The sequence below is a fragment of the Macaca nemestrina genome, chromosome 6 (assembly GCF_043159975.1).
Source record: "Macaca nemestrina isolate mMacNem1 chromosome 6, mMacNem.hap1, whole genome shotgun sequence".
Taxonomy (NCBI): Eukaryota; Metazoa; Chordata; class Mammalia; order Primates; family Cercopithecidae; genus Macaca; species Macaca nemestrina.
This window is the reverse complement of record NC_092130.1, coordinates 27,655,982-27,683,700: the sequence shown is the minus strand read 5'-3', so window position 1 is coordinate 27,683,700 and position 27,719 is coordinate 27,655,982. Positions and strand designations below refer to the sequence as shown.

At 36.6% G+C, this 27,719-nt stretch overlaps 1 long non-coding RNA gene across 1 annotated transcript in view; it reads left to right on the top strand.

Annotated features, from left to right (window-relative positions):
- The window catches only part of LOC139363731 (uncharacterized), a 128,267-nt gene that overhangs the window by 17,314 nt on the left and 83,234 nt on the right, over positions 1 to 27,719 (top strand). The gene's annotated exons all lie outside the window — the stretch shown is intronic.

The following is a 27,719-nucleotide window of genomic DNA, read 5'->3' as shown; positions in this document are numbered from 1 at the left end:
AAAAAAAAAAAAAATTAAGAAAAAAATCCAAACATTATGTATTTTTCAATTGCATAACAACAGTATTTCTGAAAATGCTATAGTTCCTTCAAATACTGTAGGGAATAGAATCACATGGAAAAGCCACTTAGTGCTAGAAAGCATATAGCTCTCTCAATACTTACAGTCTGTAATTTTCTTAGTAGCTATTAATGTCATTTTATCACTGGGCCAAATTTGTTGACAAACAATTGTCTTAATGTTTCAGGGGGCCTACAGAGATAAGATGATTAAATCTACTGTGGATTCATTCTTAGCTCCCTAATTTGTAAATTTAATAACTTTTGGTTGAAGACCACCAACTTTAGGCTGGTAGTGCAAAGATGGTGCAACTACAAACAGCTTCTGCCGTGAGACACAGTTCAATCCTGTCAGCTACAGCTGTTCTTGTTTAACCCATAACTACTTCAATTCTAAATTCTGTATTTTCCTTTGCATGCCTGGAATCTCTCTTACATGAAATTGAACACATGTAACGTGTTTTCTCTATTCCTTTATCTTAACTCTATTCCTTGGACTAGCCCAAGGAATATTAAAAGCTTAATAAACCACACACACTGAAAACAATAGGAAAACTCTTACAAGGCAATATTTGTAACATGTTATGGTTCTAATAGCACATACACTTATATAATGCCCCATTTACTAACGGGGGATCTGAGGTCTAGAAAAGACCAAGTTACACAGGAGCAGGGGAAAGGAATTTATTATTCAGGCCCTGGTGTTCTGACACTGTTTGGTGTTTTTTTCTGTGTCACCATTCTGCCCCAAATATTATGACCTGAGGAATTAGGAGAGATACCGTGATAGGACTTGATGGGGAGAATCGGGGAAAACTACTGAGCAAAAACAAATCTCAAAGGCAGTGATAAACAAGAAATGGGCCAGGAGTGGTCGTGAGGAAATTTTCAACCAGGTCCAGCCACACATATCCTAGTTTATGGATTAACAACTCAGGCCTTGTATTTTGGGGAGGAAAAGCCTAAGTCTGTCATTTGGGTCTTTCATCCTTACGATGGTAATGTTATTTTCCAGCACAGAATGCTTTTCTGCATGGTGGGTGGGCTGGCCACGGTGCCTAATTTAATCTTCCACTGAATATATTTCCTCAAATACAGTATCTTTGTTGACAGTTATTAAATGCCTGGTTGACTACAGACATCAAAGAATTGAGGAACATACATGAGGTGCCACAGATTCATTTAGCAATCAAGGATAACTGCTGGATAAATAACGACCAGAGTAGATTTATTTTCAGGATGAATGGCCAGTTGCTATGTGAATTGCAATTCCTGCATTTGTCCTCTTCATCAGCTTGCCAGAACACTCCAGAGGCACTCGTTTGAGGCCTTTCAGAGATTGGTTTTTAAATTCTTATTGCTGCTTAACCAACAGTTCTTTCAGATGCCAAAATGAATTTTCCTCTCTCACATCATTCCTCCACTATACATTTAGTTTTTTTCGCTATCTTAGCTGGCGTGGCATCTGTTACTTGAGAAATTCCTAAAAAGGGGGATTTTTTCAGTCCTCTCCCCTCTTCTTTCCCAATCTCTAGGGCAACCAGGCAAGTTCGCATGGAACCACATTCTTTGCTGTGCGGCTCTTGGTCTTCTAAGCTGAAGTGTGCCTGGGAGTTTCACATTCCCAAATCTCTACCTCTTCACTCTTTGTGTAGGCCTTCCACTCGTCAGTATTTTACGGAAGATTGAGTCATACTGGTGACACAAGTGAATTTCATCTTATACCATCTTAATCCTAAAGGATGATCCATATCTAGTAGAGGAGAAAACACAAATGCCTGCAAGGGCATGAAATGTAGCAAAACAAAAAAAAAATAGAGTCTGGGATTGGGGAGGACAGGCCTTGCCTAATGGCATTCTCATTGCTCATCATTATCCAGATTTTTTTTTTTTTTTTGAAGGACCACTCTTTCAAGCCAAATTTAAAACATCAGTGGGGCAGATTGGATCTGGGTCTCCCATTTGTAACTTCTTATTTACTTCTTTGTAATTTTCTTTTTTTTTTTTTGAGACGGAGTCTCGCTCTGTCGCCCAGGCTGGAGTGCAGTGGCCGGATCTCAGCTCACTGCAAGCTCCGCCTCCCGGGTTCGGGCCATTCTCCTGTCTCAGCCTCCTGAGTAGCTGGGACTACAGGCGCCCGCCACCTCGCCCGGCTAGTTTTTTGTATTTTTTAGTAGAGACGGGGTTTCACCGTGTTAGCCAGGATGGTCTCGATCTCCTGACCTAGTGATCCGCCCGTCTCGGCCTCCCAAAGTGCTGGGATTACAGGCTTGAGCCACCGTGCCCGGCCACTTCTTTGTAATTTTCAAAGCAGTCTCACAGTATGTGCATATGATCCCCAGGGCAACTTAAAGAGACAGTCATGATTAATTCTTACGCAAGGACAGTAATGATTAATTCTTACGCAAATGAGAGAATTCAGCTTAGAGACTTAAAGGAGACCAGGGTAGAGTTAGGGCTCAAATGCAAGCCTTTGCTCTGCAACCCCAGAGAAAAGGAGTTGCAGTCTTCATTACACTAAGCCTATTTTCCTTCCTCTCTACTGCAGCTTTTCTGTCTAGGTAATTGGGGCCCCATTTATTGCCTAGTCATTCAGGGATACTATAGTGATTCCAAGTCTGGGGTCTCAACAATTTCCATTTTTCCCTCAAGACCTTTTATTACTGCTGTGACATTTTAGAATGCCTGTTAATACATTTGCCTATCAGTGAGTAACTCTAGGTGAGTAATCAGATAGGCTAAGAGTTTTAGGCATCACAATGCTGGAATTCCTGTGTCAACTGTTTTTGAGAGAAATAACAGGAGTTGGTATTTTTTTTCAATGAACAAAAATTATTAGCGTACTTAACATCATATGATAATTATCTTAAAAGGAAGTTTAATTTCCCTTTCAGTTAGAAACTGGAAATAATAATAACTGCAGAGGACAAACTTTGTGGGCCAGTAGGTTTTGGTTCAAACTATAGAACCACCAATCTCAAGCAATGTGACTTTGGCAGCAAGTCCTTTCAGCTGCTTACACCGCAGTTTTCTCATCCATAAAATTGATAGTCATAGTAGCTAACTTAATATTCTAAGAACAAAATGAGATAATGCATGTAAAGCATTTGATGCAAATACAATAAAGTCTTTGGTAGATTTAATAACAGAACCCAGGCAGGCTGTGAAAGAGATATTTCAAGACGAAGTCCATCAGCTTACAAAGAATGACATCTTTCCTTTTTCCATTGTTTTCTCTCAAGCCAAGCTCTGAGTCAATTAGAGACAAAAGCACTCTCCTGCCCACCTCGGTCTACAAGTAGCCCCCATAGAACTCATTGTTTGCTCTCTGACCCTGGTAATATAAATTTGACCCCAGATGGTATGAATATATAATTGTGTATAAGAAAGCAGATTACATTTGTCATGACACTTATCTCTGAACTATAGCGAATTTTCTAATTGATGTGATGCTGTTTAAAAAGTAAATCATAGTCTCTTTTTACTTAACCCTTGAGCATGTTCAAACTTGTTGTGAAAAGCAAAATATTCCTTCTAGTATGGAGTGAGAAAGCAGTCTGTAAACACAGATCTTCCAACGTTCGAAAAGAAAGAAAGGGTGTGACTGAATTGCAAAATTATAAGGAACGTTAGCGAAAACGTAAGCCAGAACTGTGAGGGGAACAGCTGAGAAGGGAAAGGGTGGGAGGAGTATTGATAGAAGTGAAGTCAATTTTCAACAGAATAATAACAACAAATAAGACGGTTTAATAAGAGTAAGAAATCATCCAGATAATGGCATGTTGGTATATGACCTTCTCTGGTAGTAAAGGAATACATTAAATCAATCAGTTAACAAACAAATAAGTTCAAGCACATGACTCCAGGCATAGGTAATTGTTTACTGGATAGCTGTGGACAAAGTCATTATTCCTATTGTGAGTAAAGTCAATAAAATCACTACTGAATGGCTGCTTGGCTGCAATGTAATAGGCAGACCCACTCAGGGCAGATTCTGAAGGATCTGTTTTACAGCACCTCCTTCCAACTCAACTCCCATCTAAAAAACCCCTCTTAGATTTCAGTGAGCTAGATAAAGGCATGGGTAGAAGTGTGCCTCAGAATCCTTCCTGAAGGGAGGTTCCATCAGGCAATGCTTCCCTTCAAGCCACTGCTTGAATAAGATCATCTTGCCATTGCTTCTCAGATGGTTATTGTTCAAGGCACCCAGCAGTACTGTTTTTGGTTTTTTCCTTGTTCCTGAGTTTTTGCCAGAACAATGCAAATGGAGTTATATGTCCCCTGCCATGGTGTGGTAGTTGCCACTTGGCAGGCCAGGTGGGCTCCCAGCTTGGTTGACCTATTACTTCTATCTCTAGTTATGAAGTCCTTGTCACCCAGATCTGAGACTGAGACATAATTATCACTTTACTATTTGGCAAAATATTTTACTTTTCCAAACCTATTTCACAACCTATATAATGAGGGTAAGGTTGTTCAAGTCCCAAAGGTTAGGAAAGTTAACATTAGTAAAATTCTTTGCGTTTGTTAGCATACTTTGAGTGCTGACAATTTACTTCAAACTTAATCATGAAAAATCTTGTAGAAGTTAATTGTGACCCTTAAATGTATATTATTTCATTTGAGAAGAAAAAATTTGTTACATTTATTTTGAGGAATTACTTAGAATGGATGCATTCTGGGAGGAATATAGTGATTAAGAAAAATAATGAAGCCATTGACCTTAAATATACCCTTGGACTGACAGACTAATTAGAAAACTAGAAGATTAGATAATTTTTAAAGGCTGTGTCACCACAAATTTCTCTCTAAATCCCAGAGTAAGAAACTGTATCAAAGATTCTTAACATGCTCAGCAAAGACATCTTTAAGAGGACTCTAGTCTAATTCGATCCCAGTGCTTGACTTTTTTTCCACAGTAACTCTTTCTGCTTTTATATCTTAGACGGTAGGGGACTTGCTATCTCTTGAGACTCTTTATTCTCTTCTGATCTTGAATGTCTTGAACTGCTCTATTTAAACACACTATATGAAAGACATTTCTGACTCCCTGAACTTCCAGAAGTTAAATTCTTGTTGTCACAATGTACATAGCAAGTCTTTCCTTAACAAGACAGTCCCTTCATTTGATTCAAAGAGGGTATCACAGACCTTAGAATCTTTTTCTTTCTGGTTAAATAACCTTAGGTTGTTCAATTATGCTCCATGGCTGATAGTGTTAAAATCTTTTTTTCCTCTTGGTAATTTTCCTCTTGGTAATTTTCCTCTCAAAACACTAAACACTAACTTGGTGGTATGGTGTCCTTCTTAATGAATAGCACCCAGAAACATTCCACATGCTTATAATCAGAATTCTACATCTCATGTTCTCATAATCACAATTGCATGTCAAATTGTTTCAACCTTTATTCCACATAAGCTCCTGCCAGGCCACATTGCCTAGGTCCACTATTTCCTAGGTGTATCTTTGTTTAAATCTTATATTTAAGACATACACACAAACTAATACGTCAGTTAGTCTGGAGACAATTTTCATCTGTTTTTTCCCCAAGAAGAATACTTGCTCATTTTGCTAGATAATATTTTTGCACTGTGAAAAGAGGTTAGGTTCTGTCCCATTAGGCAAGGTACTTACATTCCCTTAAATTCTCAGCTATTATATAAAATGGGCATAATACTAAGATGTGAAGATTTAAAGAGTTATAAAATAATGATGGTACATGGTGACTTCCAGAGAATCAGAATTTGCAACCCCTCAAGTAAATCAGATTTTCTTTTTTCATAATCTACACATCTCAGAAGCACTTTGTGTCCAGTTATATTCCATTCCTAGAAGGAAACTGGTTACCTACCTCTACAAAATAACCTTAGTCTTATACTTCAAGCCTTCATCATCCTGCAGAGGTTAAATTAACAGTTGCTTTGACATTCATTCTCTGACCTCACAGTTTTCAGGGCACATGAACTTCCTAGAGAAAGGAAACAGGTAGGAGCCGTCGGAAATTTTATCTTCGGTCTTTTTAGGCAATATAATCCTTTTTATTTTTCTTAAAATTTAGGGAGGATTTTTAAAAGTTATCAGATAGAAATAGAGCCATCTCTTTAATTGTAGAAAATTGTAATTCATCTACATATAAACTATTTCAAGTGAAGAGATTGCTTTCTGGAAAAGAATAGTCCTGATATGGATTGAGATTTAGGAGTTTGTGTTTTAGCTTTGCTATGCAATTAGGCAGCCTAATTGTCTACTGTAGTTAAAATTCTCTATTTTATATTGTTTTGCTTCAGATTGCTGGACCAGTTCATGATTCCTTGTGAGAAATGGGGTTTCACATATGTTATAATGACACATTATGATTTTTGTATGTTTACAACACTTTATTTTATAAATTATTTTTATCAACAAATTAAAACTGTATTTATGGTATACAACATGTTTTTATATATATATATAATGTTATATATATGTATATACTGTGGAAAGGCCAGATCCATCTAATTAACATATGTATTGCCTCACATATTTGTCATTTTGTATTAAGAATGCTTAAAATCTTAAAATTTAGCAATTTCCAAGTATGTAATGTATTGTCAGTAACTGTAGTCATCCTGATCTCTTAAACTTATTCCTCTTGTCTAACTGAAATTTTGTATCCTTGACCAATATTTTCTCAATCTCTAAACCCCAATACCATGCATTTTAATAATGTTTATTTACCCTTTGAAAATGAAGATATATTTTTCTATTTTATAATTGAGCAAACTGAGGCTACTCTAATTTTATAAACTAGGATTGAAGTTATTTCTTCTTCTAAGGGACAAACTCACTAACAATAATGACTATTAAATAAATGAAATAGTAATTAAAACAGTATGACCTTATTATAATGCAAGGATGACAGAGGTGTTTAAATACTAACAGGACATCTGCCTTGGGGATAAGGACTGGTTGCTCTGAACCATTCTGTCACCATCCATAATAAATATAACAATTCTAAAAATGGAGTTTTAAAAAGTTATTCATGGTATGAAACTGAGCAAACAGGTATTTGGATTTGCATTGTACCATGATTAAACTCCTTTCTCTAAGCTGAAATCACATATTCCCTTCTCTTTACTAGGCTAGGATTATCTTTAATCTCTTGCTTCATGAATGGTCTTCAGACAAATTAAAAGCCCTGGAGAACTGCCATATAGATATTTCTAACATAACATGACGAGTTTCATAGGAGATCTACCCTGAAGGCCATCAACATGAGTTGCCCAGGAAAAGATTTCAAACATTCTGAAAGCAAAAAAGAAACAATGACCACAGGTGGCATACCAACCTTTTAAGAGTTGTGGTTATTTAAACTGGGAGAGGGTTCTGGGCAAGGGATACCTCATTTGGTAGTTGTCAACATATACGTGGTATTTATATACTACAAATAGATTAGATCAGCAGAATGGGTATTCATAGAGAAGCAAAGAGGACCAAGAATTGAGGCTTGGTTTATTCCCATGTTTAGAATCTGGGGAGAAGGGGAGGAAGCAGCACAAGGAGTCAAGTTGGATGAGGTAGAAGCTGAACCAGAACAGCTGAGGTATCCTGGAAGCCAACTGAAAAAAATATTTCAGTCTGGGTGCGGGTGGCTCACACCTATAATCCCAACACTTTGGGAGGCTGAGGCAGGTGGATCACTTGAGGTCAGGAGTTTGAGATCAGTCTGACCAACATGGTGAAACCCCATCTCTACTAAAAATACAAAAATTAGCCAGGCGGAGGTTGCAGTGAGCCAAGATCATGCCTGCATTCTAGCCTGGGTGACAGATTGAGACTCTCAAAAAAGTTTCAAGGAGGATCTGCTTGTTTCAAATGCTACTGATAGGTCAAATGGGATGAAAAAGGAGAATGAAATACTGGGGTTAACAATGTATGCAGAGCAACAGTGATATTAAAAAGAAATTTGTTACAAAGTATAGGTGGCAGTCTAATTGGAGTGAGTTAAAGAAAATTGGAGGAGAGGCTTTAGAAAGAGTATTATGTAAAGTCTTTTTAGGAATTATACCGTTAAGGGGAACAGAGAAATGGGGCTGCAGCTAGAGAGGAAAGTCGGTTAATGTGAGTTTTGTTATTTTCATTTTGTGTCTTAAAATGAAAAAAAAATCATATTTATGATCTGAATGGAAGTCCAGTAGAGAGGTAAGAAATTGATGACATGAGAGAATGTAGAAAACTGAAATGATTCTGAGAAGGTAAGAAGTCATGGCATGTGGTGCACCAGTATAAGGATTGACCAGCTGGGAATTTACAGTGTGCAAGGGAAGTCTTACATTGCTTCACTCTGGAGGGCAGTGGCCTGACTTTGCCTGCTGCCTCTGCCACTCTTAATGCCAACGTCATTAGGTTTTAGGGAGATTAAATATATGTATACAAAGTGTATAGAACTGTGCCTGACCCATAGAAAATGCTTAATAATTAGTAGTTGCTTTTATTCTTCTATCGTTTGATAAAAAGTCACATCTTCCAAGAACAAAATAGGATGTATTATCACATTTAGTCTATTCCAGGCTAGCACTATTTGTCTCTGCTTCTTTTGAACTCAGTCTAGCAGAAGAATGAGGATATTCCTAGTCACTCTCCTGGGAGAAGCTAAACTTGCCAAAAGGATGGTGCATATAGTCTATTATTCCTACTTGTTTTTTACATGGACTTATTCTAGTAACATTTAATTTTCAATAGCTCTTTAAGATAGATACAAGTATTGCCCTCCTTTGTTAGATAAGTGATCTGAAAGTTAGAGAGGTTAAATACCTTGCCCGAGGTGACAGTATTAAAATTGGTTGTGAACCCATGAAGTCTGACTTTACTGCCTTTCTAATTAGTCTACAGGCAAGTATTCATAATTTGTATTATACTTCATTGGTCCAAAGCATTATTACCTGAGAAATACGTTAAATTAACCATGTCATATCTTTAGCAAAGAAAAGAGTGCACATTAGTCAGTACCAAGTGGAACAGAAGCTTAAGGAGGCTATTAGGAAGGAAGTAAAATAGTGAGTCATGAAACTTTCCAAAAGGATCCTATGCCAAAAAGAATTGTAGAATTACCAGGCTATAGTTCAGCATGGTGAACTAGATTCTCTTCCAGAAAGGTCTGAGGATTAATCAGTTAATCATTTGGTGACATTTAATCAAGAGTCAGAAATCCAATCAATGGCCAACATATTGCAACACTAGGGGTACTGGTTTGGCTTCTTGCCTGAATTGTCCAATCTTAATTAGCAATTATCTCAGCTGGATGACCCTTTGCTCCTGGGAAATTTCAACAAGAAATAACTGTTTCTAAGTGGAAATTTCACCTTTTGCCTTCATCAATTGTTTTCAGTCAGTATGTTTATTCAGTTTCCCACATCACATGGACCCATTTGACAAAAAGATCTGGGATTAGCCCAACAGTTACTTTAATGAGCAGAAAAAATGGAGCTGTCCTGAAGGTAGATGAAGATTCTCTTTACTTTCATCTCATTTGATAACTTTCTTCCTTTCTGTCACTCCTCCTTATTTAATTAAGTGCCTTCTGGACTCAAACCCAACTCAGAGTCAAGCATGACTTTTGCTTCCACTAAAAACTCAGTTTTGAATTTATTATTATTATTTTTTTAGAATAAAGCCTTACTCAGATTCCTTCAATGACATTTTCTTTTGACCTCCACTTCAGAAGGTCTTAGATTCAAATCATGACTTTCCCTCTATGTGTCCACGGGCAAATGACTAAACCCTTTGAGTCTGTTTCAGAGAGGAAGGTCAGGAAAAACATTTCTGTAGAGGTGTCATGTTAGCTAGGAGCAAAATGAGCACACACAATGATTGCCAGAATTGAGGACATTCCTGGAAAAGTGCTTTGTATCTTGTGGCTGGAACAAAGGGTGGTATACACTGAGGCCAGAGACAGACACAGGCTGCCCTCACAGGGCCTCATGGATAGGGTGAGGTGTAAGCGGATTTTACCCAAAATGCAAGTGGAATCTATGGGAGAGTTTTAAGCACTGGAATGATATGATCTAATTTACCTTACACAAAAATCTCTTTAGTTTCTGTGTAGAAGACCAACAGAAGAAAATGTAAATAAATAGAGTATGTAGCACAGAGTATGTAGCACAATGCCTGGCTTATAGTATTTGAGAAATGTTAGCTATTGTCATTATTATTATTGTACTCAGTGAGGGGCACACTCCCTAGGATGGCATGTCAGAATCTTCTGTGAGAGGGGGTTGAATCTCAAACTAGGAATCTCTTAACCCCTAAAGCATCTAGTCAAGTTCTACAGGAAGAGATGCTCTTACCAGGGTCCCCTCCCCCTTCTCCATTTTCCTGTGGAGTATCATCATTGGCATGGTGTGTGCTGTCCATCTCAAGTGTGATGAAGGTGAACATAATGTTGAGAACCTCCATGTTTGTGTCTAATCTCCCTCTGCAGAATTATGCTGCCACTGAGATTATATCAAATTCAAACTGGTCTGCAGTTTATTAGAGAACCCATTTCTATACCAAATGGAGGAACATAATATTTGCAGATAAGCACATTTCGAGGAACTCATTATAACTCCAATTTTAAAAGCTGCAGCACTGAAAGCAAGTCAATTTTTGTAACGTGTATTTATTTGCTGCTGTTAATAATACCAACAAGTGGCCTTGGATGACACTGAATTCTTGGAATGACATCTTACAAAACTTCATCTTATTTGACCTTTACAATAATCTGATATTAGGTAAAGTTGGTATGGTGACTTCCACAGGGACAGGGATTGTGTGACATACCCGACCCCACTGAGAGCTCCAACTGTGACCCCTAGTTGTGAATCACTGTGAGACTCTTTTCATCATCCTAAATGACTGCTGCCACCACTTGCCTAGTGTTATGGAGAAAAGGAGCATTTTAAAGTGCCATATAGAATTGGGATTTCTAAAATGTCATTGTAAAAAGCATGCCAGTGTTAATTTAGTGTTCTAAAAAGAGAGCAATTCTGAATGGGCACTCTTAAACAGAAAATATATGCCTTCAAACATTTTGCAGGGGAAGCCTAGATTTCACTTGGAAACCTAATCTGTTTGGAATCAACTATATCTCTCAGGCACATGAAAAAACCTACTAGGTTTTGGAGAATAAATTGCCTAAGTTTAGTTTTGTTTTTAACCTATGATTTTCATGACCCTTCTTAATAAAAGCGGAGCTAACAGTTTGAGGAAATTCTAGGATTTGCAATGGGATTCCTTTTAAAATGAGCCACTTTTTTGTTTTCATTTTGTGAAGTGTTTATTAAATGATAACATCCATAGAGGACAGTGCACACATTTTGAGTCAACTATTTGACTAATTTTTACCAAGTGAATGTGCCTATGTAATCACCACCCAGATTGAGAAACACATTACCAGCATCCGGGAAACTTTCCCTCCCAGTGAATACCACCCTCTTGTTCAGGAAACCACTATTTTGATTCTCTTATCCTAAGTTAATTTTCATTCTCTTAAATTAGTGGATATGATTTGATATCACATTTGGTAGGGCTTTAATGCATTCCTTGAGGCATAATTTACATAACATAAAATTTAACCATAAGTATACACTTAATCATTTATAGAAAACTTAGAGTTGTGCGACCATCACCATAATCAAGTTTCTGATCACCTAACAATTTCACCCTGCCTGTCTACAGCTAATGTCTACTCCCGTTCCCACCTCCCACCTGAGACAACCACTAATCTGTGTTCTGTTTGTATATATTTGCCTTCTGTGGAAATTTTACAAATTGCAAGCACACAATATGTGCTCTCTTGTGTCTAGCTTCCCCCAGTTAGCATAATGTTTTTGTGGTTTATCCATGTTTAATTAATAGTCACCACCTGCATTTTCTGGAAATACCACTGCATCCTTAATCTGTCATAAAATCAAGTCCTGCAAAGGGGAAGATATAAATATTGAAAGAGGGGTTTGAATGACAGAGGTTTGTGAATCAGTAGTTTGTTTCTTCTTGTGGATGAATAATATGCCGATGTGTGACTTTTGTTCATCAGTTGTCACACATTTCGGTTGCTTTTACTTTTTGGTTGTTATGAATAGGGCCACAATGAACATACAGTGAGTCTTTGTGGAGATATGTCTTCATTTACCTTGGTAAGATACCTAGGAGTGCAATTGCTGGGTCATATGGTAAGTATATCTTTAACATTTTAAAGAACTTCCAATCTGTTTATAACGGTGGTTGTACATTTACATTCTCACACTAGCAATGGATGAAGGTTCTAGTTTCTTTACCTTCTTACCAATATTGCATATTAGTCTCTTTGATTATAGCCAAACTAATATGCATCTAGTGCTATCTCATGTATGTAGTGCTATCTCATTGTGGTTTCATTTGTATTCCCATAGGACTAAGACTATTAAGCATCTTGTGTTTATTAGCCATTTGTATAAACTTTTGCCCATTTAAAAATCTTGAGTTACAAGTGTTCTTTATATATTCTGACCACAAGTCATGTATCAGATATATTGTGATACAATCTGATTTATCTCTTTCTTTCATGGCTGTGTTTTTGGTGTCATATTTAAGAAATCTTTACCTCATCCAAAGTCACAAAGATTTTCTCCTGTTTTTTCTTTCCAGAAGTTTTGTATTTGCAACTCTTATTCTTAGACATATGATGCTGTTTGAATTAAGTCTTATGTGTAATAGAAATTAAAGGTCTCTGTTCCTTACATGTACATTTGCTAAAAAGACTAATTTGAGTTGTATTGACATGAACATAAATATCAGCATTTCTTTCTTGGGTATTTTTCCTGTTCTTTTGATCTATATGTTTATCTTTATTTCAACACTACACTATCTTGACTACTGTAGTTTTGAAATCAGATAGTATTAGACATTCAATTTGCGCTTTTTTTTTCTGCAAGAATAATTGTTTTGACTATTCTAGGTCTTTTGCCTTTCCAGATATCAGACCCTACTTATTAAACAAATAACAACCTCCTTGGATTGTGATGGGAATTTCATTGAACCTATAGATAAATTTGGGTAGAACTGCCGTATTAAACGTATTCTGTCTTCTAGCACCTGAACATGGTGTCTCTCTCCACTTATGTAGATCCTGAATTTTGGTTGGAAATGTTATATAGTTTTCAGTGTATAGGCCTTGTTAAACTCATTTTTTAGTTCTATTTTTATTTGTATATTCTTTCAAATTTTTAAAATATAGGATTATATTTCTATATATTTCTAGAGAAAGGTATTTTCATGTTTTGCTTTTCAAAGTGTATGCCATCTATTTTTCCTCTGTCTATGGGCCTTATTACATTGTATGTTTTTTCTCTGAATCAACTTACAGGAATTCTTTACATAAGAGCTCTTCAGTGGCTATTTGTGTTTTCATCCTGTGTCTTGCACCTTCATTTACTTAATTGCATCTTTTGATACACAGATATTTATTATTATTATTGTTATTATACTTTAAGTTCTAGGGTACATGTGCATAACGTGCAGGTTTGTTACATATGTATACTTGTGCCACGTTGCTGTGCTGCACCCATCAACTCGTCAGCACCCATCAACTCGTCATTTACATCAGGTATAACTCCCAATGCAATCCCTCCCCCCTCCCCCCTCCCCATGATAGGCCCCGGTGTGTGATGTTCCCCTTCCCGAGTCCAAGAGATCTCATTGTTCAGTTCCCACCTATGAGTGAGAACATGCGGTGTTTGGTTTTCTGTTCTTGTGATAGTTTGCTAAGAATGATGGTTTCCAGCTGCATCCATGTCCCTACAAAGGACACAAACTCATCCTTTTTTATGGCTGCATAGTATTCCATGGTGTATATGTGCCACATTTTCTTAATCCAGTCTGTCACTGATGGACATTTGGGTTTATTGCAAGTCTTTGCTATTGTGAATAGTGCCGCAATAAACATACATGTGCATGTGTCTTTATAGCAGCATGATTTATAATCCTTTGGGTATATACCCAGTAATGGGATGGCTGGGTCATATGGTACATCTAGTTCTAGATCCTTGAGGAATCGCCATACTGTTTTCCATAATGGTTGAACTAGTTTACAATCCCACCAACAGTGTAAAATTGTTCCTATTTCTCCACAGCCTCTCCAGCACCTGTTGTTTCCTGACTTTTTAATGATCGCCATTCTAACTGGTGTGAGATGGTATCTCATTGTGGTTTTGATTTGCATTTCTCTGATGGCCAGTGACGATGAGCATTTTTTCATGTGTCTGTTGGCTGTATGAATGTCTTCTTTTGAGAAATGTCTGTTCATATCCTTTGCCCACTTTTTGATGGGGTTGTTTGTTTTTTTCTTGTAAATTTGTTTGAGTTCTTTGTAGGTTCTGGATATTAGCCCTTTGTCAGATGAGTAGATTGCAAAAATTTTCTCCCATTCTGTAGGTTGCCTGTTCATGCTGATGGTAGTTTCTTTTGCTGTGCAGAAGCTCTTTAGTTTAATGAGATCCCATTTGTCAATTTTGGCTTTTGCTGCCGTTGCTTTTGGTGTTTTAGACATGAAGTCTTTGCCCATACCTATGTCCTGAATGGTACTACCTAGGTTTTCCTCTAGGGTTTTTATTGTATTAGGTCTAACATTTAAGTCTCTAATCCATCTTGAATTAAAGATCAACAAAATTGACAGACTGCTAGCAAGACTAATAAAGAAGAAAAGAGAGAAGAATCAAATCGACGCAATAAAAAATGATAAAGGGGATATCACCACCGACCCCACAGAAATAAAAACTACCATCAGAGAATACTATAAACACTACTACGCAAATAAACTAGAAAATCTAGAAGAAATGGATAATTTCCTGGACACTTACACTCTTCCAAGACTAAACCAGGAAGAAGTTGAATCCCTGAATAGACCAATAGCAGGCTCTGAAATTGAGGCAATAATTAATAGCCTACCAACCAAAAAAAGTCCAGGACCAGATGGATTCACAGCTGAATTCTACCAGAGGTACAAGGAGGAGCTGGTACCATTCCTTCTGAAACTATTCCAATCAATAGAAAAAGAGGGAATCCTCCCTAACTCATTTTATGAGGCCAACATCATCCTGATACCAAAGCCTGGCAGAGACACCACAAAAAAAGAGAATTTTAGACCAATATCCCTGATGAACATTGATGCAAAAATCGTCAATAAAATACTGGCAAACCGGATTCAGCAGCACATCAAAAAGCTTATCCACCATGATCATGTGGGCTTCATCCCTGGGATGCAAGGCTGGTTCAGCATTCGCAAATCAATAAACATAATCCAGCATATAAACAGAACCAAAGACAAGAACCACTTGATTATCTCAATAGATGCAGAAAAGGCTTTTGACAAAATTCAACAGCCCTTCATGCTAAAAATGCTCAATAAATTCGGTATTGATGGAACGTACCTCGAAATAATAAGAGCTATTTATGACAAACCCACAGCCAATATCATACTGAATGGGCAAAAACTGGAAAAATTCCCTTTGAAAACTGGCACAAGACAGGGATGCCCTCTCTCACCACTCGTATTCAACATAGTGTTGGAAGTTCTGGCTAGGGCAATCAGGCAAGAGAAAGAAATCAAGGGTATTCAGTTAGGAAAAGAAGAAGTCAAATTGTCCCTGTTTGCAGATGACATGATTGTATATTTAGAAAACCCCATTGTCTCAGCCCAAAATCTCCTTAAGCTGATAAGCAACTTCAGCAAAGTCTCAGGATACAAAATTAATGTGCAAAAATCACAAGCATTCTTATACACCAGTAACAGACAAACAGAGAGCCAAATCAGGAATGAACTTCCATTCACAATTGCTTCAAAGAGAATAAAATACCTAGGAATCCAACTGACAAGGGATGTAAAGGACCTCTTCAAGGAGAACTACAAACCACTGCTCAGTGAAATCAAAGAGGACACAAACAAATAGAAGAACATACCATGCTCATGGATAGGAAGAATCAATATTGTGAAAATGGCCATACTGCCCAAGGTAATTTATAGATTCAATGCCATCCCCATCAAGCTACCAATGAGTTTCTTCACAGAATTGGAAAAAACTGCTTTAAAGTTCATATGGAACCAAAAAAGAGCCCGCATCTCCAAGACAATCCTAAGTCAAAAGAACAAAGCTGGAGGCATCACGCTACCTGACTTCAAACTATACTACAAGGCTACAGTAACCAAAACAGCATGGTACTGGTACCAAAACAGAGATATAGACCAAAGGAACAGAACAGAGTCCTCAGAAATAATACCACACATCTATAGCCATCTGATCTTTGACAAACCTGAGAGAAACAAGAAATGGGGAAAGGATTCCCTATTTAATAAATGGTGCTGGGAAAATTGGCTAGCCATAAGTAGAAAGCTGAAACTGGATCCTTTCCTTACTCCTTATACGAAAATTAATTCAAGACAGATATTTTCTTAAAAATAGAATTTTATAGTAATTTCTTCCATACAGCTAAAGAAAGAGCAAAATAAAGCGCTAATCTTATACACATTCTTCCATGACATATAAAATAAGTAAAAACTCCCCAACTTGCCTTCTGAGGCAAGCATAATAGAACTTGACAAGAGCATTACAAGAAACCAAAATTGCAGGTCAACTTTTCTAATGAACATGGATAGAATATTCCTAAACAAAATATTAAAATCCAGTGATACAAAAAATAGATAATATAACCAAGATGGTTTTATTCCAGGAATGCAAGATTTATTTTACATTTAAATGTCAATGTATTTCATTACATTCATGGAATAAAGCAGAAAAGTTATAACATCATCTCAATAGATGGATGAAATCAACACCCATTCAGATAAAACATTTTTCAGTTATAAAAAACATTTTTCAGTTATAAAATTAAGTGAACTTCAAGATGATTAAAAAAAAATACCTACAGTGGCCATTATATTTAACAGTCCCATACTGAAAGCCTTTCTTTACCCCCAAGTTTAGGAACTACATGAAGATGTCTGACATTGTGACTTCCATATAGCATGTGCTGAAGTTTCTAGCCAGTGCAGTAGGAAAGAAGAAGAAATAATTGGTATAAGATTTGAAAAAATGAAGTAAAACTGGTACTATTTGCAAATAACATGGTTACATACATAGATTATCTATGAAAATCTTCGTGTATATATATTTAAAAGTAAATTTTAGAGAAAAGCTAAGGCAAGATGTTGGAATAGGACTTTCCAGCTTTCATTCCCCCGCAGAAACATCTATTTGAACGAGTATGAGCCAAAATGCCTTCATAAAAGCTAAGGAAAGCAGATGAGAGATTACAGCACCTGGGGTAGCACAGAAATAAGATATATGTTGAAGACGGTAGAAAGGACAGTTTCAAATTACCCATGTCACCTGTCCCCACAAGACCAGACAGCGCAGCATAGAGATAAATACCATTTACTGAAGGGAAGAACAGGAAAGTAAGCACTAGAATTTTAACACCTTAGAGTAACACTAGGCAGGCTCCCATGGCTGTAGACTTCAGGCTTATACCTGTGTACAGAGCATCCTGGCCTGCTTCAGCACAGGCTGGATCCTGTAGCTAGAGGCCTTCCTGACAGACCCAGTTACGAGGCCCTCCCCACCCAGAGGCCTGCAACAGCAATCCCTAGCCATCAGGCTGGCACTTGAGGACCCAGGCTTCAGGCCCATTCCAAGTTCCAGATCACTTTGGTGGATCCACTCAGTACCAGAGTTGCCCTCTGGATCTACACTTTAAAAGACCTAGGGTCTAAGTTCATTCCAGTAGACCCCAGTGCTGGCATAGCCCCAAAGAATCCAGGCTCCAGAACTGTCCCTGTGGACCCCATTTCCTAGCTTTCAGGGCAGCATCCAGAAACCCAATCTTTAGGCCAATTTCTGTGGACTCAGACTTCAAGACTTTCCTAGTACCAGGGTCCAGGGCTCCTCCAGTAGGGTCCAGCTCCAATAAACCTTGGTGCCAGGCTGGCCCCTGTAGACTCAGGCTCAAGGCCTATCCCCGCACTTCTGTAGATCCAGGCTTCAGGCCATCCCCATGGGTACACAATGACATAGATTCAGGTGCCAGACCTTCCTTCCTGCTGATGGACCACATCAGATAATCTGCTCAGAATATCAGGACAGGGTGATTGGTGAAGGGCTTTCCCAGACAAAGCCAGTCTAGAAAGACTACAATAGGTTCCTACTTCTTCAAACACACAGACACGAACATAAAGCAATGAGAAGACATAAAAATACAAGGAGATATAATACCATCAAAAGTATACAACAATTTCCCAATAGCTAACTTCTAAAAAATGGAGACATACAAACTGCCTGAAAAAGGACAGTTATGTACCACATAAGGACATCTTGGTCAATGATGAAGCATATGGTCCCTTAAATTATAATGAGCTGAAAAATTCCTATTGCCTAGTGATACTGTAACCATCATAACTTTGGGACACGATGCATTACATGTTTGTGGTGATGCTGCTGTAAATAAACCCATTGCCTTGCCAGTCATATAAAAGTATTACATATATGTATAGTACAAAATATTTGACAGAGATAATAAATACGTTATTGGTAGAGGTATTCCAGAAGAAGGCATTGCTATCCTAGGAGGTGAAATCTCTATTCATGTTACTGCCCCTGAAGGCCATCCAGTAGGACAAGATATGGAGGTAGAAGACAGTGATATTTATGATACTGACCTTGTATAAGCTTAGGCTAATGTGTACATCTGTTTTTAACAAAAACATTTAAAAAGTAAAAAAAAAAAAACACATATAGAATGATTTAAAGGAAATATTTTTGTCCAACTGTACAAGATATTTGTGATAAACCTGAGTTAAAAAAATTTAAAATTTATGAAGTAGAAAGTTATAGTAAGCTGAAGAAAAAAATTTAGTGTAGCCTAACTGTACAATGTTTATGAAATCTACAGTAGTACACAATAATGGCCTAGGCCTTCACCAATCTCTGACTCACCCGGAGCCACTTCCAGTCCTGCAGTCTCCATTTACAGCAAGTGGCCTCTAGATTTTTAAAATAGCATACCATTTTAAAAATCTTTCATACCATATTTCTACTGTACCTTGTCTGTGTTTAGATACACAAATACATACACTTGTGTTAAAACTGCCTACAGTACAGTAACATGCTATAAAGGTTTTCAGCCTAGGAGCAATAGGCTTATACCATCTAGGTTTGTATAAGTACACTCTGGTGTTCACACAATGACAAAATTGCATAATATCACATTTCTCAGAATGTAACCTGGTTGTTTTAAGGAAGTTCAGTAAACATCAAATACAGGGAAAAAACTCAAGGAATAAGTTATCAAAATTAGAAACTTAACAAATCAAACAAATCCTGGAACCAAAAACCACAAAATGAAATTTAAAAAGCAATAGAGCATATCGACATGCAATAGAGGACTGATGACACAGAAGAATCAGTAAACTCAAAGAAAATTATTTGAAAATATACAATTAGAGGAGAAAAAGGAGAAGAGAATGAAAAGAAATTAAGAAAACTTTCTTCTAAAAAGTTAAGGATTTGTGAGGCAGCATAAAAGCGAATATTCAAGTTATTGGTGTTTGTGTAGGAGAAGAGAAAGAGCGTAGAAAGCTTACTTAAAGAAATGATAGCAGAAAACTTCAAATATTGGGAAAGATATACCTATCCAGGGATAGGAACGTCAAATGTGTCCAAGAAGATTTAATCCAAACAAGACAACTCCAAGGCATATTTTATAATCAAACTATCAAAAATCAAAGATAAGTAGGGGATCCCAAAAGCAGCAAAAGAGAAGCATATTAGATATAATGGAGTTCTAATAAGGCAAGCAGATTTCTCAGCAGAAACTTCACCATCAAGGAAATGATATGTTAAAAAGTTGTAGAAAAACAAAACAACACAACTTACGATTAAGAATATATTTTTTTCTGGCAAAGACGTCCTTCAAAAATGAAGGAGAGAGAAAGACTCTCTCAGCCAAACAAAAGCTAAGAGAGTTCATTACCACCAGATCTGCCTTACAAGAAATGCTAAAGGAAGTTCTTTAAGCTGAAAGAAAAGGATGCAAATCACTAAGAAAACATATAACTCACTGGTAAAAGTACACTTTTTTTTTTTTTTTTTCCCAGAATACGCCGATGGTGGTATGTGAATCACATATTTTTAGTATGAGGGAAAATACGAAAATACTAAAAATCGTATCTACAATAATTTTAAAAGGAATGCACAATAGAAAACATACATATTGTGACATTGAAAACATAAAATTTGGGGAGCAGGTGAAAGAAAATTGTAGAATTGTTTATGCAATCAAAGTTATTATTAGCTTAAAATAGCCAGTTATAATTATAATATGTTTTATGTAAGCCTCAGGGTAAATACAAAGTAAAAATTCAGTAGGCCAGATGTGGTGGCTCACGCCTGTAATCCTGGCGTTTCGAGAGGCTGAGGCAGGCAGATAACCTGAGGTCAGGAGTTTGAGATCAGCTTGGCCAACATAGTGAAACCCTGTCTCTACTAAAAATACAAAAATTAGCTGGGTGTGTTTAAATGTAAATAAATCTTCCAATCAAAAGACCAAGTGACTGAATTGGGGAGAAAAATAATACACAACTACATGCTGCCTACAGTAGATGCATTTCACTATTAAGGTTACAAATTGACAGTGAAGGGATAAAAAAAGGTATGCCATGCAAGAAGAAAAAATCAGAGCAGAGACAGCTGTACTTATATGAGATAAAGTAATTTTAACTCAAAAACTGTAAAATGAGACAAAGAACATCATTATATAAAGAGGGTATAACATTCATAAACATATATGTACCTAACATTGGAACACCTAAATAGATAAAGCAAATATTAATAGATCAGAAGGGAGAAATAGAGTACACTGAAATTATGTAGGGGACTTCAATATCCCACTTCCAGCAATGAACAGATCATTCAAACAGACTTGAATTACACTTTAAACTAAATGGACCTCACAGACATATATAGAACATTCCATCTAACAGCAACAGAAAATACATTTCTGTCAAGCACCTATGGAACACTTTCTAGGGTAGACCACAAAGCAAGCCTTAACAAATTCAAGAGGATTGGAATAATATCAACTATTTTTTTCTGATCACACAGTATCAAACTAAAAATCAATAACAACAGAAAATTTAGAAAAATTACAAAAACATAGAAATGAAACAACTTGCTACTGTAAAACCACTAAAAGGAATAGCATAAAATACCTTGAAACAAATGAAAATGGGCATGTAACATGCCAAAACATGGGGCATAGCAAAGACAGTTTAAGATGACAGTTTATAGCGATAAATGTGTACCTCAAAAAAGTCCTTAAGTAAATGACCCAATATTACACTTCAAGAAATTACAAAAAGAGCAAATTAAATCCAAAAGTTAGCTTAAGGAAGAAAATAATAAAGATTAGAGACTAGAAAAATAATTTAAAAATCAACAAAATGAGGGCTCATTTTTTAGAAAAATAAAATCTACAAACCTTTAGGTAGACTTAAAAAAAAAGACCCAAATAAAATCAGAAATGAAAGAATACCACAAACAAAGAGGATCATAAGAGACTCTAAGGAACAACAGATTTGATAACCTAACCTAAAAGTAATGGATAAATTCCTAGATACAGACAACTTACCAAGACTGAATCGTCAAGAAAACTCAGAGATCAACAACGAAGGAAAACATTGATTCAGTGATTTAAAAAAGTATCACATCTAAGAAAAGCCCAGGACCTGATGTCTTTATTGATAAATTCTACCAAACATTTAAAGAGGAACTGGGCATAGTGGCATGCACCTGTGGTCCCAGCTACTTGGGAGGCTGAGCCAAGAGGATCACTTGAGGCTAGGAGTTCAAGGCTGTAATATGCTATGATTATGCCTATCAATAGCCACGGCACTCCAGCCCAGGCAACAGAGTGAGAACCTATTTTTACAAAAATAAAAATAAAAGAATAAATAATACTGATCTTTCTCAAATTCTTAAAAAAAAATCCAAGAGGAGGCAATATTTCCCAACCCATTTCATGAGACCAGCATTACCCTGATACCAAATCCAGACAAGGACACTACAGGAAAAGAAAATGATAGGCCGATTTCCCTAATACAGATACAAAATTTCACAACAAAATACTAGCAATCCAAATTCAAACACACATTAAAATGATCACTCACCATGATCTACTGGGACTCACCCCAGGCATGCAAGGGTGATTCAACATTTACAAATCAATAAATGTGATAATACCACATTAACAGAATGAAGGACAAAACTCTGATGATTACTTTCATAGATGCATAAAAGGCACTTGATGAAATTCAACATATTTTCATGATAAAATATCTCAACAGATAAGGTTTCAAAGGAAAATACTTCAACACAATAAAGGCCATGTGTTTCAGTCTCACAGCTGACATCATCCTCAATGGTGAAACTTTGAAAGTTTTCCTCTAAGACCAGGAGCAAGATAAGGATGCTCACCCTCCCCTCCCCTCCCCTTCCCTTCCCTCCCCTCCCCTCCCCTCCCCTGCCCTGCCCTGCCCTGCCCTTTCTTTTCTTTCTGATGGAGTCTCATTCTGTTGCCAGACTGGAGCACACTGCCGCGATCTCGGCCCGCTGCAAGCTCTGCCTCCCAGGTTCAAGTGATTTCCTCTACCTCAGCCTTCTGAGTAGCTGGGAGTACAGGTGTGAGCCACCACCACGCGGGCGCACTCTCATTATTTCTATTCAACATAGTACTGGACCATTCTAACCAAAACAATGAAGCAAAAGAAAGAAAAAAGAGGCATTCAGTAGGAAAGAAAGAAGTGAAATTGTCACTATTTACTGATAATATGATTATATATATAGAAAACCTTAAAGATCTGTTTAAAAAAAAAAAAAACCTGCTAGAACAAATAAACGAATACAGTAAGGTCTCAATCTTGTCAAAAGGTTCTCGGAAACTGCAACTTTCAGTGAAATGACCTATAATGAAACCATTTTTTCCTCAACATTATAATTAAACAGCATTGAAGGAATCTACTTTATTCAAGGACCTGCCGTATGTCATTTCATTTAAAGTCATTGTTTCTGAAAACCCACTGATGGTGTTAAAGAGGACTTACTGGACAGCAAAGTTTCAGGACACAAAATCAACATGCAAAAACCAGTAGCATTTCTATAAAAATAATTAACCATCTGAAAAGAAAATCAAGAAAATGATCTCATATAGCATCAGAAAGACTAAAATACTCAAAAACAAATTTAACCAATGAGGTAAAATAACTATATACATGAAAAACTAAAAACATTAAAAAGTTGAAGAAGGCACAACTAAATGAAAAGTTATCTTATTTTCGTAAATTAGAAGAATATGGTTAAAATATATTAGTCAAGGAAATGTACAGATTCAATGCAATCTCTATCAAAATTCCAAAGTTATTTTTTGCAGAAATAGAAAAAAAATCCTAAAATTTGTGTGAAAACACAAAAGACCCCAAATAGCCAAAACAATATTCAGTAATAGAACAAAGCTGGTGATATGAGGCTGCCCATTTTCAAAAGATACTACACAAAGCAACATACTGCTGATGTATAAGCAGACAACAGACTAGTGAAACAGAATATAGAGCTCAGAAATAAGGTCATGCATTTACAGTCTACTTTCAACAAATGTGCAAGAATATACAATGGGGAAAGAGTAGCCTCCTAAATAAACAGTGTTGGAGAAACCATATATCCATATGTAGAAGAAAGGAATTAATACCTTATCTGAACATTCCACACAAAAATCAGTTCAAAGTAGAATAAATTTATAAACAGAAGACCTGAACCTGTAAAACAATTAGAAGAACAAATAGGAGGAAAATTCTATGACATGGGTCTAGGCAATGATTTTTTTAATATGACCTCAAAAGCACAGGTAAGAAAAGCAAAAATCGACAAATGGGATTACCTGAAACTAAAAGGCCTCTGCACGGCCACGAAAACAACCAACAGGGTGAAGAGATAACTCATGGATTATGGAAAAAATACTTGCAAACCATATATCTACTAAGGAATTAATATCCAATGTATATAAGGAACTTAATAGAAAGCAAAATATATAAGGAACTTAAATATTCTAATTAAAAGTGGGTAAAGAACCTGAATCGGCATGTAGCAAAAGAAGTTATACAAATGGCCAGATATATGAAACAATGTTCAACATCACGAATCATCAGAGAATTGCAAGTGAAAACTATAACAAGATACCACCCAGCTCCTGTTAGAATGGCTACTTAAAGACAAACGAAAACAAGTGTTAGTTGGAATGTAAATTAGTATAGCCAATATTGAAGATATTGTGGAAGTTTTTCTAAACAATAGAAATAAAACTATCATATGGTCTAGTAATTCCACTTAGGTATATATCCAAAGAAAATGAAGTCACAGTATCTCAAAGGGAACTCTGCACTCTCATATTCCTTACATCATTATTTGCAGTTGTCAAGATATGGAATCAACCTATGTGACCATCAAGGAATGAGTAAAGAAAAATAGTCTATATACATAATGGAATACTATTAACCCTTATAAAGGAAGAGAAATTCTATCATTTGAGACAACATGGATGAACTTGGAAGTCATTACATTAAATAAGCCAGGCACAGAAAGGCAAATATGGCATAATGTAGCTTATATGTAGAATTAAAAAAAAAAAAAAATTGAGCCCAAAGAAGCATGGAAGAAAATGGTGGTTACCGGGGGCTGGGATGGGGACTGGAGGGATGTTGTTTGGTCAAATGATACAAAATTTCTGTTAGCTAGAGGTAATAAGTTTAAGAATTCTAATGTATAACACACTGACTATCATTAGTAACAATGTGTTCTATTCTTGAAAATCACTAAAAGTCGATTTTAAGTGTTCTCACCACAAAAAAATGTATTACATGTTAGTTTGATGTAGCCATTCCACCATGCATACTTATTTTAAAATATGCTCTACAAAAAAATACGTACAATGTTAATTCATCAATTAAAAGAGCAAGAAGGAAAGGTTTAAAAAATTTTAAAGAATAATCCCAAAATTTTAGGAATAAAAGGGGAATATTAAGATGTGAAATATAAAAATCAATTGCATTTTCATATACTAACAACAATTAGAAAATAAATTTTTGAAACCACTGAAATTGGAATTCAAACAACATTAGATATCTAGGAATAAATAACAGGAGATACACAAAATTCCTCAGAAAACTAGAAAATATTACAGAGATAAACTAAAGAACACCAAAATATATGAAAAGTTATTTAATGTTCATGAGTTAGATGCCTTACTATTTTACAGATGTCATTTCTCTTCCACGTTGCTAGGCTCAGTATATCAGTAAAAATAATATCAGGGATTATTTTTTCTGTAGAAACTGACAAGCTGATTTTAAAGAATACAGTAAGAGAACCTATTCTGCCAGAAATCAAGACAAATTAGCTACAGAAATGAAAACAGAATGATAAAGGTAGGGAGTAGATAAATTGATCAGCCGAACAGCCTACGGAGTCTTAGAACAAATGGATACATATTCACAGTCCCTTGACTTATAGAAATGAAGTTTTGTCAATAAATAGTTCCAGCACAATTGCCCTAATTGTAAAGCTCATCTGCTACCTTAAATCATAAACATTCAATTTCTATTTGATCATGGATCTAAACATGAAAAATAAAAGAACAAGTTTCTAGAAAATAATGTGTAGGAGAATATCTTCTCTCATAGATAGACAAACATCTGATCTTGAGGTAGGTAGGTAGGCAAATAGTTCTCAGGGCACAAAAAGCACTAACCATAAGAAAACAGAATGGTAAATTGAACTTCGTTAATATTCATCTATTGATTTTTAAAAATTATCTACTTGTAAAAAGTAAATTAGAATTTGCCATCAGATATTGGAAATAAGGGAATATTATCTTTTCTGTCACAACACATACATGCATGCAGACACACATTCCTCTCTCTCCTTCTATCCTTCCTCACTGCGCAGAAAACAAAACACAAAACAATCTTATACACCAAATATAATGGTCCTTGATTATACATGACTCGACAGTATTTTGTAAGCAAAATCATGTTCATATTTAGAAAGATAATTGGATTACAATCCGCTTAAATTCATGGACTATCTCTGGCTTTTCCAGGTGATCAGTTTGACTTGACCAGCAGTAGGATTCATACCATCCTTAATCCACAGGACTCCAAACAGAAACTCAAGGTTAAGTGAGAAAGGTCTTTTGAGTAGGTAAGTAACACCCAAGTTCACATAGGCCTACAATCTAACTCAAGACAGCACCCAAACCACAGAGTGAGATTTAAAACTACAAATTAGAAGGCCGGGCATAGTGGCTCAAGCCTGTAATCCTAGCACTTGCGGAGGCCAAGGCGGGCAGATCACCTGAGGTCAGGAGTTCGAGACTAGCCTGGCCAACATGGTGAAGCCTTGTCTCTACTAAAAATACAAAAATTAGCTGGGCATGGTGGTGGGCACCTGTAATCCTCACTACTAGGGAGGCTGAGGCAGGAGAATTGCTTGAACCTGGCAGGTGGAGGTTACAGTGAGCCAAAATCATGCCACTTCACTCCAGCCTTGGCAAAAGAGTGAAACTCCATCTCAAAAAAAGAAGAAAGAAGAAAGAAAGAGACTACAAATGAGAATAGGTAAGGTAACTGGGAATAGAGACAGCAGGAGGAAGCCTGCAATGTTTATGTTTCTTGGCATGTGACTCAGTAGTTAAATATAATTTGGGATGTCTGAGGGGGTTAGAAATTGCAATTTGGAATCAGCCCCAGGACTCCTATCCAGTTTTACCAGGAATAGGCTAATATTTTGTACCATATATTCCTCCTGTGTTTTTTCCCAAGTTATGAACTTAATGGGGAAAGAGGGATGATCAGTTATTGCACTTAAAAGCAAACAGTGGCCCACTGAATTTGATGCTTTTATGTGACATTCACATGGAACAGAGATGACATTCACATTCGAACAGAGATGATGTTCGAATAACCATCTTTCAATGCAAGCGTCAGGTGTTGGCTCCTGAGGAGTTAGAGATACATGAACAGAGAGTGAGTGTGAGGAGAAATGATGGAGGGTCTACAGTGCCCCAATAAGTTGTTTTGAATATGTTCTCTGAGAAGATAGGGAGGCTCTAAGTCAATGTATATTTTGAAATGCATATACAGTTATTGATTTATTGTGCTGTTGAACTGACATCTACTGAAACTCGTAGGTAATATAGCAACAGTTCATAATCTTATTCTTCTTCTCCTGCACCGTGAGACTTCTCATGGCTCAAACATATCTCATTGTGGCATTTAGGGGAGTAGAAAAAGAAGGCATTGGTGTAGGTTTCTGAAAATAAATTGCTCTAATACTGCAGCTGTATTAAACTGTCATAAGCAATATTCCCATTGGGCTCATGGATAAAATACTGGCTTTAAACAGTGCCTCATGACTAGGTCCAAGACTCTAAATTCTATCTGAGTTTAGCCACTTGTTATAGAGGTAAGATGAATGTCTGGGAATTAACCATGCCAACTGAACACCTCTGGAATGTTGACAGAGATGAAGCATGCTAATGGAGTGCTACACTTCAGACTGATTTAT